General features: G+C 42.0%; 1 protein-coding gene across 3 annotated transcripts in view; it reads left to right on the top strand.

Annotated features, from left to right (window-relative positions):
• Positions 1-364: 364 nt before the first annotated feature.
• The window catches only part of PAM (peptidylglycine alpha-amidating monooxygenase), a 112,504-nt gene continuing 95,080 nt past the window's right edge, over positions 365-17,788 (top strand). For all 3 annotated transcript variants that reach the window (XM_015849430.2, XM_015849429.2, XM_015849427.2), the window contains exon 1: positions 365-502. The gene's annotated coding sequence lies outside the window, so the exon portion shown is untranslated. The remainder of the gene's footprint in view (positions 503-17,788) is intronic.

The following is a 17,788-nucleotide window of genomic DNA, read 5'->3' as shown; positions in this document are numbered from 1 at the left end:
GCCTTTACCAACGCACTGAACTTGGTCTGCGTGGAAGATTCAAACAGTAGTAGTTCTTATGCACTGAGGTACTATTTTAACTTGGAAGTGGCAGAATGACACCGGGCCAACTAGTTCTGTGTCCTAAACCGAATAGCACGCTGCTTTGACTGCCAGACAGCTCGTACCGCACAAGTGCCACCGGCTCTGGGCACAGCCCAAGCCTGCTCACACAACGGCACCTGGAGCCGCGTCCGCGGTGCTGCCCTTCGAAGGAGCGGCACAGCCCGGAGCCCCACAGCCACCGCGCGACCTCAGCGCGCAGGTCGACGTGAGCGGCAACGCGTCCCCGCGCAGGGCGGGCAGAGGAGGGGCCAACGCGAGCGGGACGCGCCCCCGGGGCGGGGCGTTGGGGCGGCGGCAGGAAGGGGGTCGCGGCGGCGGCGGCGGCTCTTGTGTGTCGGCGGTGCTGCCGGCAGTACAGAAGCAGCGTGGCTGTCTGTGGTCGGCGGTTCTCGACTTGGTGAGTTCCGTGCTGCGCGCGGACGAGGAGCGGAGCGGGGCGGGGAGGAAAACAGCTTTGTCCCGGAGCTTCGCCCCGGATCCGCTGCGGGGCTGCTCCCGGTCCCGTCTCGCGGCGGGCGGTCCCATCCCTGGGGCGGCGGCCGCCCGGCTGCGCGGCTTGTCGGTCAGGCACGTGTGCCGTGCTGCTGCTCTTGGTCGGGCCGGGCCGAGCCGCCTTATGCGCGGCGCCTGCGGGCCGTCTTTGCTGTCCCACTGCGCTGCGGTGCTGTGGGGGCTGTGCCCGTGCCGCTGGGACCGAGGGCCGGGCCGGGCTGGGCGCTCCCCCCACCGGCGAAGTTTCCTCGAGCGTCCCCCGCACGGAGCGGGGCGGCTCCGGTGAAGCGGCGGCGGCGGGACGGGGCTGGGAGGTGGCGAGCGGGGCGCTGCTCGTGCCGCTGGGGCCCTGCCCGCCGCGGGTGGCACGGAGCGGTGCCCGCGGTGCTCCAGACTTGAGGCTATTTTGAACTGCGATGTTATGGCTCCCATCGCTCCTTGGGAGTGGCTTTCCTTTCTTTTTTTTTTTTTTTTTTTTTTTTTTTTTTTTTTTTTTTTTTTTTTTTCTTTTTTTTTTTTTTTTTTTTTTTTTTTTTTTTTTTTTTTTTTTTTCCCCCTCCTGCTTTTTTTTTCATTTTTAACTCTTGCGTTATGTCCCGCGCGTCGCTTAGCGCAGTTTATTTGTTCCCCGGCCCAGCCTCGCTTTGCGCGAACACGCCGATAGCTGCGAACCGAGCCGGGGGGGGGGCGGCTGCGGGAGCCGCTCAGCGCTGGGCACTTCCGAGGGCGGATCGGGGAGCAAGTGGGTCCGATGCGAGGGAGGGAACGGGCTGTACGCGGCTGTTCCCGCTACTGCTCCGGGACTCCGTGTCCGGCACAGCGGTGCCACTCCAGCTGGCAGGAGGCAGGCGATGTCGCAGGTCCTCCCCGTGAGATGTCAGCGGGGAGGGACAGGCCCTTCTGTTTTCTTTTGGGTTTGAGTGTTTCTTCTTTCACGTGTGTTGTAGTAGTGAAGGGGTTAGCGACGAATGTAGTTTTTGGAAGAGTAAGTCTCAAACCCAAAATCTTAACCGAATGTTTTTTTTATGTATGTTTGTTTGTTTTTGTTTATTGATATTCTAGAATGCTGTTTTAGCCTGTTATTCACTGTGGCCCGGTTACCAGGAGTTAAATTTTAATGGAAACTGATGTTTTTCAGCTAGCATTTGTGGCTCAGGATTGGCCCTTAGAGCACCCCTGTTTGGGTGATGCTGCAGGTGGGTTGGCAGTGTGAGGGCTTGAGGGTCTGAGCCAGAACACAGGGTCATCTGCTGTGTTGGTTTACTTCTCAAGTCAGATAACTGCCAGTCTACTGGGAGCTGGATAGAACAGGATGCGAAGGAATCCAGGTTTTCAGATGTTGAATCTCTGCTTGCTGTTTATTTCACAAAATGTTCAGTTTGAAGTGGGCTTCGTTCTTGATTCCTTGCATATGAATCCTGTGGAGTGATGGTGAGAAATTCAAGCATGCTGAATGTGAGCCTGGTTTTGCTACTGTTCTTCTGTTTTATGCATGGACATTTCTCAAAGGGAGCCTGGAGTTGGAACTTCTGCAGCCCTCATGCAGGGCAGGGGATGGAAGACAGGCGTGGTGAAGTGAAGATTGCTTCTCAAAGTTGCCTTGCAGCTTGCCGGTTTTCCTTCTCACAACTTGGTCTGACCATCTCTGGTATTTGAGATGAAAAATGCAGCAAAGCTCCTGGGATGCTTGTGTGTGTGATTGTGTTATCCCAGCATTACAGTCAGTGGTGCAAAAAGAGGTCTGGAGGGTATCACTGGTTGAGCCAGGCAAGTAATTTCTGACAACAGAACGCTGCAGTTTGAAGGAAATGGAAACAATTGAAATACGTGTAGGTTATAACTCTCCTGAATGACAGCCTTTCTTCCCCTCTGCTTGATAGGGCTCTCTTTCTTTTTGCTTCTTATCTGTTTTCTTTAAGGCTATCGGTGAGAATATGTAGCACTGAAATACGTTGGGCTGCTGAAGGACTCTGAGACTTTACACCTTACTCCTTAATAATAGACTTAAATTCTCTGATTGATGAAGGACTGGTTTCTAATGCCCTGTCAGTCTTAACTGTGCTCAGGTGGAAGGAAGCGAAAATGGTTGTTGTTGTTGGTTTTTATGAATAACATTTAATTTCCTTCCTACAGAAGGATACAGAGGTTTTAATATGAAAAGATATTCTGTGTCAGTATGTCTTAACTTTACTGATTATTTTGTAACTTGTGTTAAAGTGTGGTAACAGGCTTGAGGAGAGCTGCTTTGTGTGCAAGATGATGACAAATTTCTGGTAGTATGAGATGAACTCACACAGGATTGAGATGTAGATTGTGACCATGTGAACAAAGAACAGGCACTGACAAAGGCCTAGGTAACATAGGTATAAACAGGAGTCAAAATTCATGATCAGTACTGGCTTTTGAAGCACTGCTGTTCCTTAGATGTAAATCTCTATTACACTTTTTTGTGTTTGTGTTTTTTTTGTTGATTTTGTTGTTGTATTGAGAAACAAATTGCACAGGGGGCTCCTTTCCTATCTCCTGTGAGAATGTGAACAAAATGTAAAAGTAGGCTTCAGGGGATGTGCAGATTATACATGTAGGGATGCTGACAGCTTTTCTGGTGCAGTTAATAGAAGCAAGCTGACTGACCTCTGTCAGGTGGGGAAGCTTCATAGTCATCAGTTGGAAGAGCTCTGTCTTCACGGTACCATGTGTTGTGAGTGCCTAATTACACTGTGAGCACACATTGCGGGTTTTTGCAGTAAGAGACTTTCTCACTTCCTCCGTTCTCTGAGTTATTTCATTATTTTTATGCCTTTTTTTTTTTTTTTTTTTTTTTTTTCCCCCCAGTTAGGGGAATACCTGTGATTTGCAGAAACTGAAAGACAGTAAGTGGTAACCCAGGATGTTCAGGTTGCAGAACCGAACTTCTTACCTCTGATGCAGTGTACCTCCTTTTCCTGGAGTATAATATTTACCATACAAGTCCCTACAAAGGAAGGGACAGGGCTGCCCACAGAGACTGTGAATTCCCCATCCCTGGAGGTGTTCAAGTCCAGGTTGAATGGGGCCCTGGGCAGCCTGGTCTAGGATTAAATATGGAGGCTGGAAGCCTTGCCTGTGGTGGGTTGGAGCTTGATGTTCCTTGAAGTCCCTTCCAGCCCAAGCCATTCTATGTTTCAAAAGTTTGATTCAAAAGGAGTGCATTATGGATCTGAATGTTTGTTGTATTATCTGTGTGGTGATCCCCAGTGTGATGGGTTTGTCAGGGCTTAAATAATGTGAGAAAATTTTTCTTCCAATGCTCCCATTGGAGGCTGAAAGTGACCTACTCACTTTCACAATCATCTGTGCCAGTGTGGTCCCTAGATCTTTCATGCTTAAGAATGCAAATGGATTAGTAAAAGAAGTATTCACGTTGCACTTAAGTTTTGTGGAATCTTTTTATTAAGAATTGTGGCTGTTTTTCTTAAGAGCACAATACTTCATTAGCCCTGAATGACTACTATAAAACTGCATATGTTTACTTTGCTTTTATTCCCCAAGTATACACATGGATTTTTGTCACTAATTTTTGTGTTTGCTTTCTATTGTAGGCCTGTAAATCACATGTTCTAATCTTCATAACAAAACTCTTACTCATATTAGGATATAGAATCATAGAATGGCCTGGGTTGAAACGGGCCATAATGATCATCTCATTTTAAGGCCCCAGCTATGTGCAGGCTTCCCAACCACCAGACCAGGCTGCCCAGAGCCACATCCAGCCTGGCCTTGGATGCCTCCAGGGCATCCACAGCCTCCTTGGGCAATCTGTTCCAGTGCATCGCTACCCTCTGTGTGAAAAACTTTCTAATACCTAACCTAAACCTCTCCTGTCTCAGTTTGAGACCATTCCCCCTTGTTTTATCACTACCCACCCTTGTGAACAGCTGTTCCCCCTCCTGTTTACATAATCCCTTCAAGTACTGGAAGGCCACAGTGAGTTCTCCCTGCAGCCTTCTCTTCTCAAGCTAAACAAGCCCAGTTTCCTCAACCTTTCCTCATATGAGAGGTGCTTCAGCCCTCTGATCATCTTTAGTGCCCCCCCCCCCCTTCCCCAAAACTTGCTCTTAGAGCTCCATATTCTTCCTGGCCTGGATGCATTACTCCAGGTGGGGCCTCACAAGAGCTGAGTAAAGAGGAACAATCACCTCCCTTTGCATGCTGGTCACCCCTTTTTTAATACAGCCCAGAACACAGTTGGCTTTCTGGGCTACAAGTGCACACTGCTGGCTCATGTCATCTTCTTGTCCACCAGGAACCCCGAGTCGTTTTCCACAGAGCTGCTCTCCAGAAGGAGTTCTTCCCCCAGTTTGTATAAATACCTGGGATGATGCTCTGAGACATGCTGTAGATCATTTTTATTTTTTGTCACGTTTCAAAAATGTTTATCAAATTTTTAGACTAAAATATTTTTGTCTTCACGTACTCCTTTGTTCTGGTTTAGCATGATGCAGTAGTTTAATTCTTACTTCTTTCCTTGTGATTTGTAAACAAGCTGTAGCTTTTTTATAAAGGACAATCATATTTTGTCTTAGACTTCCTATTGCCAGGTTGAGCAATCCAGGCTCTCGCTTATGATGTTGGTGGGTAAATTAAGAGCACATTGTGAATCTAGTAGTCCTTTACCCTTCTGGGTGCAGCTTGTACACATCCCTCTTGTGTATTGTGACTGTACGTGGTATTCCAGTTGAAGACAGTGACATTACTATAAGCACATCTGTGATGGAGTGAAATTGGAATAGATAAAATTACTTTTTATTATTATTTGTTGTTATGAATATGGAATGGTAGCTTTTATTATGTGGTTATCTGAAACATCATTTCAGCTGATAAAGTGGTAGATAAGAGTAAGAGAAGTGTGTAGTTGGCATAAGCATAAATTCAAGTGTTTGTTTTGATCCTTAGAATCTCCAGATTTTTTGTGATATTCTGAGCTCACCAAGAATCCTTCAGCCCTGCTTCAGCAGGTTCTATACACATACTTATATATTTACTTCTATATTTCTTTCCAGTCTTCTCTATACAGTTATTAAAGATATATATTTTTTTAATCAGTCCAAGTTGATTAAACTCTGTCACTGCATTATTGTTTGAATGCTGGATTAGTCATTAGAATATGTGGCTCCTTTTTGCTTAACTAGTAATTTTTTAAGTTGTATTGGGGCTGAAAATATATTCTGTTCCCCCTAGACTAGTGCTGCAGCATTTTTTTCATTTTTTATTTTTGGCTGGAGAGAAGTTCTTTTATTTGTTTATGAACAACTGTATCATCTGCCAAATATAACAAATAAATTCCTTACTTATTTCTTCAGGCAATCCACTTTTTTCTTTCTGTCTCTGTGTTTTCTTCACTTAATCTGTTCAATTTCCCCTTTTATTTGATTCTATTTCATTAAAGACACCTTCATCAAAAATGAAATTAACTTGCCTGTAGATATGTAGATGCCAAATAGTAGTATTTCCAAGGTGTATTTCCAAACTACAGGATGGTGGTCAACCAGAAAGAATAAAAGTTGTGTGGTACTTTCCACAGTATGTTTTGGAGGTAGCCTATAACATTGACTGACTTGGGGAATTGGTGGTGATCCCATCCATGCTAGGACTGAGATATTACTAAGACTGGAAGAGAATTTAAGGAGGAGTAGGTGAACCAAGGGGAGGAGGGAAAGCTGATATGAAGTTAAGTCCACTGCAGGAAGCCAGTGTGCAGAAAAATGTGGGGTTACTGGAACAGTGAAGATGAGGTTAATATGAAGTGAGGTTTTAACAACTGTTTAAAAGATACCCAGCTTCCATAATTGCAGATTACATCTATAATTGTTGGGTGTAAGTGGGTGCTTTGCTCTGTGAAATTTGTTAATAAGCCATCACAATCCAACGTTAGTGATCTGCTGTTATACTTCTTAACAGCATTGTTTCAGGAAGCCACAGTTTTCTGTTGAACACAGATTCCTTGTCCCCTCCTCAGCTGGATCAGTTAGTTGGGAAACTATATCTTTACAGACATCAAAATTGGTTGTGACCAAAGGTTAAATCTACAATAGTGCTTATCTTTTTGGAATTGTTTTTGGTTCTGGAAAGCCAGAGGTTATTGTGCTCGAGTAGAATTGTTTCTCCTTAGATCTGGTTTATGGATATTTAAGCTGAATATTTTAAGGAATGAACTGAAAAAGACTGCAGAGCTCATTAGATCACTTTATATGCATTCAGGAATTTGTTTCTAAGGAAAAGGTTGGGGCGGTGGGGGGGAAGAAGGAGAAGGGAAGCTACAGTTCACTTTAAACCACCACTACTCTGTTTCAGATTTCCATTAGGTACTCTTGGTTTTCTATGGATTGAGAGTAGTTGAATTTAGTTGATTTTAATTCTTTTCTATGTATGCTGTACCCCGAACTCAATTTAAGGAACTGGATTGCATGATACTAAGAGCCCTAATCTCACTGTGGGAGAGATTAGAATTTCTGTTGGATATTAGTGTATTTTTTTTTTATCCTGATTCAAAAACATAGGTTTTGCTTTTTAGTTGCTTACTGATGTTTTGGCTGGAACAGCGTTAATGTATTTTGATCATAAAATTACTAATTTTGGGTTGTTATTTTAGAGTAATACTTTCAGAAGACCTTGCAGTGATACTTAATTCTAGGAAATACAGTTAAAATGTGCCATGGCTTTTATTACTTGTGACAGTTGATGAGAATGTTAATTAAAGTGTTATCTCTTTCTTTTCATTTCTTTTTTGACAGCAAAAATATGCTTACTACTGTTTTCTTTTTCTCTTTTACTTCACCCCTTGGAGGGATAATTTTCTCCCTGTGAAATTTATACAAAATCACAGAATGGAAAATATTGGAAAGAGCCTTTGGAGTTAATATAATGTATACAGCTCCATACCCCATGTAAACAAGGTCAGCTTAATCAGGTTGCCCTGGACTGCGTCTGGTTGGATTTTGAATTCGTCCATGAATGTGGACTCTGCATTTTTCTCTGGGCAGTGTGCTCCCATGCTTTGCCAACCTTATAAGAAAGCATCTTGTATTTTGTTTTATGCCTCCAGATGGGCTTTGTGCTGCTAATCACAGCTGTTTGAGCCTGTCAGTTTAGTCATTTCACTAGACTGTTTTTCTGGGCTGTTTTTTATAACATTAACTATGAGGGCATTATAAGAGACTGCAGAATGCATGTAGCTGGATGTTTTAGCCTGAGTGCTTAAAAATAATGGTTCCCCAAAACAGTGTGTTGTCTAGCTGTTCTGGAAATTCACAGAGAAGGATAATGGAGGTTCTGAGTGCATCTTTTGTATCTTCCATAAGTCACAAGCTGCAATGGTAGTGGCATTGTGAAGCTAACCTTAACTCTTTTTTCATATAAACTAAGGGCAATTATGTTGATAATCATGATGAAGAGGAATCATTTTTCTGACTGTAAATGGTCAGTGATGCTTATCCATGTTTGCAAGCATCAAGGCTTGGGAATCTTAGCCACCCTCTTCCCCTGCCACTGTCTCCCCATTTCTTAGGTTCCTATTGCTGGCACCCTCAGCTGTTGATCAGCACAGACATCTACTTAAACATACATATTTTAGTTCCAGCCAGTGTATCCATTTTCCCCTAAAATATGCCGGACAGGTGGGACTTGGTACATCAGTGTGATCTACAGGCTGCCGACAGGTGTCGCTGTGGACTAGTGCAGCGCAGACGCCCCCCTGGGAGGGTACTGTATCCACTTTTTGCAAAACAGATTGAAATAGTATCTTTTTTATGAAATAAGAAGAGCATATTAAAGAGTATCAGCTGGGCGTTCCAAGATTAGGAGCATTGCCTCTGGCCCTTGCACCAGCTTTTTGGCAGAGATTGGTTTGCTTGATGAAGACTTGTGTAAACAGGATTGTCTGTCCTCTGCCAAAGTAAACTCTTCCTTTTCAGATAGGAACACAGTAGGCATTTCTGTATGGTGTTGGCCTAACAATGGTTGGTAACTGATGGAACTTTGTGCTCCCACCCTGCTATTCAGACTTAGTACTGTTTGCTCCACTGTTGTTAACCCATTCTGTGTGGGGTGTGTAGGTAGAAGAACTCACAATTGTTCTTTTAGTTAAGTATTAATATGATCTACTAAACTAGCTCCATAAAAATAATGTGAGGTACGATAAATCCATGTTACCTGGTTTTCAGCTGTCTACTTCTGGATAGCTTGTCCTGTGAATCATTATCTGATTAAATATAAGATGAGAGTACCTCACCATTGCCTTAATGAGCATAGACCTTGTGATAGTGGCTGTGTGGGCAGCAGGTGCAGTAGGCAGTACAGCCAGGTGGTTGCTACTTACCAGCTGCTGCTTACCAACTGTAAACCCTGACTCTTTGGAAGAGTTCCAGTGTATGCCAGGTATGGCCAGGTGTTTTCCAAGTCTTGACCCCAGAGAGGGGGTTACTTTTTATTACCCAGTTATTTGCTTAACGTTGTTAGCCTACAGTGTAAGGCTATATACTGTCCAAGAGTCAGTATGAAGATTTCTCTAGTTGTCAGTTCTTCCAGTGCCAGAGCCAGAGTCACCAATTTGACATACTGGCTGTTTCTCCCATGCCTTTGTTAGGATCATAAGGCTTGCTGAGCCATTTTAAAGGTTGCTGCTTTCCATTGCTGTTTCTCTTTCACAATATCTTCCTGTCTGATCATTGAACCATACATTCTGTGTCTGCTCTTGGGTTAATTGCTCATATGGCATTTATCCTGGGCCCAGGATGGCGACAGATCAGATTATGGATTGTCACTGTCATTACCCAGGCCAATTTGTGCTATTTTCTCTTGTAAGGAACTTAGTCTGTTTTGGCTGGAAGAGGCCATGCAGAAATGCACCACTTCCATTTCATAGTACTGGTCTGCTGTGCCTTTCCTATGGGCTGACTGCAATCAATTGGCAGTACTCACTGTAAAACTGGGAGCCCTGTTATTAGTTACCTTGGCTCTTTGAGTGACTCTTTGTTGCAGCTAGGACTGAATAAGCAGCTCAGATTTTTAGCTTTGCACTGATTGGATCAACCTCCAAGACCAAAAGTCCAGCTGTGTATTTAGCTTGTCCATTTTGTTATCATGGGCTCCAGTGAGCCTTATTTGATGCTACGACTTGAAGCTTGAAAGGCTTATTGGCTGGTTTGTGGCCCAGAGCTGCTTCATGAGAAACAGCTTTTTCTTTTTCTCCTGCCTTTTTTTTTTTTTTTTTTCCCTTGCTGTATAATATTTTTAGTATCTGGATCAAATGCAGTATATAGTGTTTCCCAAAAGGCTAATGAACTTCTGTATTTCCATTTTGGTCTGCATTTTTGCCGTATGGATTGTGATTTGTGTAGTTGACTCAGACATAATTCTGTGAAAATCCTGCTGAATTATCCCTCCAAATTTTGCTACTTTGTCAAATTTCTAAATGTTCTTGGGATGAATGACCAGGCATGATTTTTGTGTAGTCTCAGCAGCATCACTCAGTGCTTCTCCCACTTCTTACTCTGTGGGGCCAGTAGTCCTTACAGTAATATGGGTAACATCATACAATGTCTTAGGCTGGAAGATCATCTTGTTCCAACCCTATGCTGTGGGCAGGGTTTCCACCTGCTGGAACAAGCTGCCCAGGGTCCCTTCCAACCTGGTGTTCAATGCCTCCCGGGGTGGGGCATTCACAGCTTCTCTGGGCAGCCTGTTCCAGTGCCTCACCACTCTGAGTGAAGAATTTCCTCTAACGTCTAATCTAAATCTCCCCTTTGAGTTTAAAATGATTTCCCCTTGTCCTGTTGCCACACTGGAACAGGTTGCTCAGGAAGGTTGTGGATGCCCCGTCTCTGGAGGCATTCCAGGCAAGGCTGGATGTGGCTCTGGGGCAGCCTGATCTAGTCTCTGGTGACCCAGCACACAGCAGGGGTATTGAATCTAGGTGGTCATTATTTAACCCTGGCCATTCTATGATTCTATTACTGTCATACTGTCAGACTGTATAGAAAGTCAATCCTGATCTTTTTTTTTTTTTTTTTTTTTTTTCCTTCTTTCTTTCTGAAAGACTGCAGTGAGGTCTTCCTGGAGCCGCCTTTTCTCCTAGCTGAACAAGCCCTTACCTTTTCTTCAGTAGAGAGGTGCTCCAGCCTTCTGATTATCTTCGCAGCCCTGCTCTGGATCAGAAGCTCTGCATCCCTCCTGTACTTAGGGCCCTAGATCTGGACATAGCACTGCAGATGGGGTCTCATGAGGGCAGAGCAGAGGGTTGACAATCCTCTCCCTCTTCTTGTTGACCATTCCTCTTGATGCAGCCCAGGACACAGTTGGTAGGTTTGTTCCTACCTTTCTGTCTATGAGAATCCCCAAGTCCTTCTCTCTTTCATGATGTCTTCTCTCAGGCTGTACCTAAGATTACCCTGACTTACGTGCAACACCTTGCACTTGGCATTGTTGAACCTCATTAGGTTCATGTGGGCCCACTTCTGCAAACTTGCTGAAAGTGCACATGATTTTACTGTCCAGGCTGAAGATAAAGAACACCAGTCCCAAGATATACCCCTGTGTGGCATCATTCATCAAAGGCCTTTTCCTGGTGATAGAGCTACTGACCACAGCTCTCTGGCTGCAGCCATCCAGCCAATTTCTTTTCCATGAAATAGTTCACCGTTTAAGTCCCTGAAAGTGTCCTTTGGGACCATGGCAAAGGCCTTGAAGAAGTCAAAGTAAGTGATGTGCATCAGTCATCACTTCTCCATAAAGTTGAACAACTTATAATGCAGAAGTATTACAGTATTCCAAACATAGGCTGTCAGACCATGGCAAACCAGGGGGACGGTGCCTTGTACTGCTGGCCTTGCATGAGAATGCAGATTTCTCTTGCAGTTCCTCAGCAACTCTACTGCTGAGGATGAGCACTGGATTGTATCATGGCTTCAGATTCGACTGTCTTGAAAAGGCTGACAGTCAGGTCCTACAGTGATGAGGCAGCCTGATCTGGTGATCAGTAGCCAGCTGTCCTTGTCTGGTAGTTGTCAGATACTTTTCTTCATCAAGTGGGGCAGCTGAATGAAGAGCAGGATCCCAATATTATTTCTGCCTCAGATGGCTGCTTAGCTGTGTGGGTGATCTCTGTATCCTCTCTGCAGCCTATACCGTTTGGAAGAGAACCCAAATCATCAGAAACTATACCTGCTTCCCCACAGTAGTGGCGTGAACAAACCACTAACAAAACCTCCTTGTCATGGAGGTTTCTGCCTGCCAGCAAGCCATGCTCTTTGTATATTCACCACAAAAGGCAGGTGAGAGCCAATTCTATTATCACGGATCCAACGAGTGACTTCTTTCATACCCTCTCCAAAAGGCATTAATTTTCATCAATATATTTTAAAGCTATTGGGGTAGGTCTCTGTGAAGTAATGTGCTCTCAGTCCCTCTGTCCTTTAGAGCCACTGCTGTTTGTCTGCTCTAGTGTCCAGTGGAACTCAAGGCTCATTAGCACTCTGTGTCACTCAGCTACCCAAATCCAGTCAATTGGTGTGGATTTTTAATGACTTGCAGTGCACCACAGTGACAAGATTGGGGTAGTAAACTGGTACTAACATGCTAACCTTTACCCAGAGAAGGGAAAGAGTGAAATCAGTCTTCTCAGTTTTTGGGTTTTTTTGTGGTTTTTTTTTTTTTTGGTTTTTGTTTGTTTGTTTGTTTGTTTGTTTGTTTTGTCATCTGTTTTTTCCCCTTTTGCTTTTTTATACTTCTTACATAAAATAAGTTTCCTGTCTGTTTTGTCTTCTGGGACTTCAGATCTGGAGTAAAGCTGAAAACGTGTGCTTTTTGGCTAACACTTTTCAGGTTTATCTATACAGAGTTTATATATAATGATATGTCACCTGCTGACATGCTTGACTGTTATCTCTTTCATTGCATAAACCAGCACCCTGCATAGGCCACTGTGGGACACTTCAGCACAGTCCCATACACCAGCTGCCCATATTTACACATGGACTTCACAGACCTTAAGTTCAAGTTTCAGTGGAACAACTGTGGCTTCAACAGTTCAAGTTCACCAGGTCCTCAAACAAAATGTCTGCCTTATAGGTACCAGTCCTACCCTGTGATATGGCAATTTTGTAATGAGTAGGCTGAAAGTTAAAAAAAAAAAAAAAAAGAGATAATGAATGAAAATTTTCAGAGCAGTGTGTGTATTTAATGTAACAGAATTCTTTTCTGACACATAGTCATGCAGCTTCTGAAAGCAGAAGTACCTGTAATGCGTATTTATACATTGATATTATATGGTAGCAAAACGTATGGTTGAGACTGTCTGTACCTGGCTTGAGACACCATCAGAAGTGACCAGATAACATGAAAAAGATTGTGCTGTAGTGAAACTTTGTCACCAATCCTTTGAGAAGATGGAACATGTGGTATCTTGTCTGCCTTTTTTCTTTTGTTCATTTTATGGTGCTGTTTTGATGTGGCAGGGGATTTGTGGGATGCTCGTTGTTTCATTTTTCACTGCTTTTCACTTAATTTCATCTTTGGAAATAATTGAACTGAGTGAACTGGATACCTATCAGTCCTTGCTTCTGTTTTTCTTGTGCAGAAAAACAAAATTAAGACAAACAATGAAAAAAGCCCCAGCCAATAATTTGGAGCTGCTTCTGGAGGCTGACTACTATTTTTATGCAGTGCATTACTTTGAAAGGCAGCCAGTGTTGTTAGTCTTCTTAAAGTAGTCTAAATGCTTAGCATTTTTTTTCCCCCCTAAGAGTTCATGAGAATAATATAGGTAGCTAATGCAATACTTCCTTATCTATGTTATTGTATCAGTTAATGTGTTATCATTGCAATCATGATGCACTTCAATGGAGATCTGGGGAACATATAGTAAATTAGTGATAAATTCAGTCTCTATGCATGCCTCGGTTAGCTTTGGCTTTTGAATCTATGATAGCTTTGTGAGTTTAGTTTGTATGCTGTAGGATTAATATTTGTTGATGCTGTGTTGCTCTTTGATATCCTTTAGCCTGTGAGAGCTTCCTATTTTTATCTGTAATAGCAAGAAAGTTATGTGTTCATTTAATTACTTGTGGTTATTTCTTGCAAGAGCTGCTGATTCAGCTAACACAAATTGCAAGTATATATTTGATATATGCTATCCCTATAGATAATTGAAATAAATTTATTTTGAAAAATGTTTTAAGGAGGTGTAGCTTTCCTCAAATGTCTCCGATTCTTATTAGACTGTGACTTGATCATGAAAGAGGATCTTTTATGGGTGGAAATGTGTGGAGTTTTGGTTTATCCTGTTCTGTTTGTTTGGGAGTAAATATTGGCTTCCAGCACCAGTTGTCTCACTTTATAAATAAGTACCAGAAGATTTAGGCAAGTACTAGAAACCTTGTTAGTATTCTCAGTGGGTTTATTATGGGAGTCTTTCTTTCTTAACATCATGTTTATTACAACCTTGAACTTCAGTGAAACGCCTGAAAAAAATGAGCTTTTATTTGTTACTTCTTATAGGAATCTAAACAGAAAACTGTGTTCCAATGTAATGAGTCTTTGGTTTTACTGGAAATATCCCTGTACTTCATAAGTGAGTTTCTTTGCACTGTTTTTTGTATAAAACTTTCATCTATTCAGCAGTCACAGAAATGTGCATCTAATTGTAGTTGAGTTACTGTGTGCTGTAGGTAGAAGATTTAGTGGCTTATCTTGGAGGAAGTATGTATTCCTATGGCATGTTTTGAGAAAGCATGTACTCAAGACTGCATGAACTTTTCCTTAGCTAGGGTGGGATCTAAATGATTAACAAGGCTTTTAAAGAAGTATGTCTCATGAGAACTGTGTCATTTAGTCTGCAAGTTCTGTTTAAAATGTTTTTTAGTGCATAAATTAAACTAAATATTTATGCAGGTATTGTTTTTTTTGTTTGTTTGTTACTTTTTACACATTTCAGGTTAGTTGCTGCAGGTTAGTTATTAGTTAAATTGAGCTGTTCAATTCATTTTTGAAATTACCACCCTAGATCCAGAAAGTGTCATTAGATAAGAAATAAACCTAGTAGTTCTGTCTCACTCCTTGCCCTAGTTGGCTTCTGTGCAAGTGTCACTGTAGGGAAATCATCTTCCATTGCAGATGGCTCTTCATTGTCATCTCTTACATTTGAATTGTGTAAAATTAAAACTGAAAAATAATACAGTTATAAAACTGTTGGGACTGATATTTCAGAGAAAAAGAAAGTTAGAGCTTTAGGAGAGTGCAGAGATATTAAGATATTCTCTTGGGTCTGTATTGGTGATGAGACATCTTAGAATATCTGTACCAAGGCTTAAAAAATTGCAGTTACAGGTTCCCAACTTAGAGGAAAAGGTTCAGTTTTAGTGTGAGGGATTGTGGATGAACTTAGCTGTGCAGTATCTTGTGGCAGAGACTATTAGAGTGAATCAAAAACACCTTGCCTTGATCAAGCATATTCCATTAATTGTGATAAATTTAGTAGACTTACTGCCTAGGGCTTCATAGCCTAGCACCTTACTTTTTCAGGATCCTATATGACAGTAAAAGAATAAGGTGGTCTCAAGGAGATTTTAAAATGAATTTGCACTAGAAAACCAACTTCAGCAAAAGAGTGGAAAAATGCTTCAGAGATTGCAAACTAAGGACTTCTTTTTTTCTTGTGAATACAGAAGCAATGTCAAAATGTTGAATATGACTTGTATAAAATACTGCATGTACAGTACTTTCCTAATGTCAAGCTAAAGAGTTTTCTGAAAATGACTTGCAAATAGAAAGGATTAATGATTTAATTAATCTCAAACTCAATTCTCTTTATTTGCATAAGTGCAGTTTTCTGTCGTCTTCAGGCAATTTGCAGATTTTTTTGCAGCTATAAAAAGTATTCTTGTTATTTAGCTGCTTTATTAGGCCACTTTTATTCAGATTGTGTTCTGACTATCCTTTTAGGGGACCTGTTTGTACTAAATATGCCTGCAAAATAGACTATAAATAATTTTCTTGTTATACTTGAGTGATTCTTGTAGAATTCCTATTTGCTGTAGAATATAATACGAGAGTTTCTCATGGTTCAGTTCTTACAGTGTTGGCAGCTTCAACTGTAAGATGCTGCCTGTGGTTACAGAGGTCTTTTGGCACAAATTTAATAGACAAATGTGCACCAGAAAAGGGCTAACTGTGGCTTAAAACCACCTCTGTTGTTGAAGTTTTTGATGATGCCAAGGTCTTTCTGGAGGAAACTTAATGGAAACTTCTGTCTGTGGGCAGAGCTGCTTGCTTCTCCTGTCTTTTATTTCCTGGCCCTGTGACTAGGGATCTCCATCCTCCCTGCTGTTAGCCAGCCTGTCCGTTTTCTATGTTGCCCTGTCTTGATTTTTTTGTTTTATTTTTCTTCAGCTATTTTTTTTCCCTGAGAGTTGTTGTGCTGATTACTTATTCCCTTACAGTACCCAGACAGTTGTCCCATTTGGTTTTGAATTGGGACATTTCTGTTATAATGACAAGGGATTTGCAAAACAAAACAAAAACAAACAAAAAAAAACACAAAATAAAAAAACAGTAGAATAGAAAATGAATTTTCTGTCTGTTAGTTGAGATACTGGGATCTGGAGCTAGACCCTGTTTCTTTGCAGTGTTGTTGGGCTGGTTTTCTGCAGTTTTTGTTTCATTTTTCTGTTCTGTTTATAGTTTGATATTTGCGCTGTTTCTTGCACTTGTTTTACTTCTGTCATGCAGTACTTTCATTTAATATGGAGTAGTTTTGTCGCTTTTCTTTAATCATCCAAATTAGGGAAATCAGCACTGAGGTACTGCTTTATTGAAAGCTAGAAGTCCATTATTGTAGAATATATTCTCTCTTTATTTAGACTGACCTAGGGTCTTGTGTTTGTTTGTATTACATGTGTGCAGGAACAACTATTTTTGTTAAATGGAATATATTTTTGACTATAATGCAAGATTTGTTCTATCAGTCAGTGCTAACAATCTCTGTGTTCACAGTGGTGCCGTGATACCTTATGGTTATTCTGGTTTTTGGCTAGATCAAGTGAATTTTTCCATTTGAGCATGTTCAAATCATGAAGATCTCCATCTGTGTCTTATTTCATCTCTTTCATTCCTACTAAGATGACTTGACCTAGATACAACTGTGTCAGCTTGCTTAGGAAAAAAACTCAATGTGTGTGTGAGTTTTTTCCATCGCCTGCTGACCTTGTTACACTCTTAAGACTGAGGTTAGACTTTAAGGTCTGTTGGCATACTTGCATCCAGAACTGGTTCTGCTTTGTTTTAGAGTTGCGTAGTATAGTCTGTAAACTGTTTTGCCAATCATTTAGAAATGGCATGGCCTGTTCTTGTTTTCTGTTTTTTGTTTTTAAATCTTGGTGTGCTAAGTGGCTACATGTCCTTGTCAAGCTGTTCTTTCATTCTGCCTACTGAGCAGGAGAGAAGGAATAAGTTGGAAAAGTGTGAGGGTCAAGGTAAAGAGAGTGGATGGCTTGCTAATTGCCATGACAAGCAAAAGGGGCTAGTCTTGGAAAACTTTGCACCCTCCATTCAAGTATCTGTAAGGCTCAAAAAGAACTACCCCTGAGACTTTTCTTCTCTGTGCTGAACAGTCCAAGCTATCCCATAGAACTGATGCTCCAGTCTTTCACCATCTTTTCTTACCTCTGATGGAGATGCTCTGGTACCCATGTCTCTTGTGAAGAAGAACTCAGAACAGGACTCAGTACTCCAGCTCTAGCCTCACCAGCCCTGAGAAGAAGAGAACAATCCCCTGCTATGATAAGCTGGTGATACACCTGCAGCCATAATCTTTTTTACACATCAGTGGTTCATATTCAACTTGCTGTCCATAAGGATGCCCCCATAGGTCCTTTTCTCACAAACTGTTTTCTTACCCATGTGCAAGACTTCCCTTTTCTTTTATCTGAACTTTGTAATGTTCCTGTCAGCCCATTTCCCCGGGTAAGTGATATATTTCCCCTTGTCTAGCATGCTTGACATTTCATTGTGGAGGCCTCTGAAGCTGATAAGTATAATTTCTTGGTGAATCCATGCTAACTCCTCATGATTATGCCCATAAATTGTTTCCAGAATTATCTGCTTCACCATATTCCCAGGGTCTGAATTGGGTACAACCAGCTTGTTGTTCCCTGGGTCT

The sequence above is a fragment of the Coturnix japonica genome, chromosome Z (genome assembly GCF_001577835.2).
Source record: "Coturnix japonica isolate 7356 chromosome Z, Coturnix japonica 2.1, whole genome shotgun sequence".
Lineage (NCBI taxonomy): Eukaryota > Metazoa > Chordata > Aves > Galliformes > Phasianidae > Coturnix > Coturnix japonica.
The sequence above is the reverse complement of the archived record's forward strand: the minus strand, read 5'-3'. Positions and strand labels throughout refer to the sequence as shown.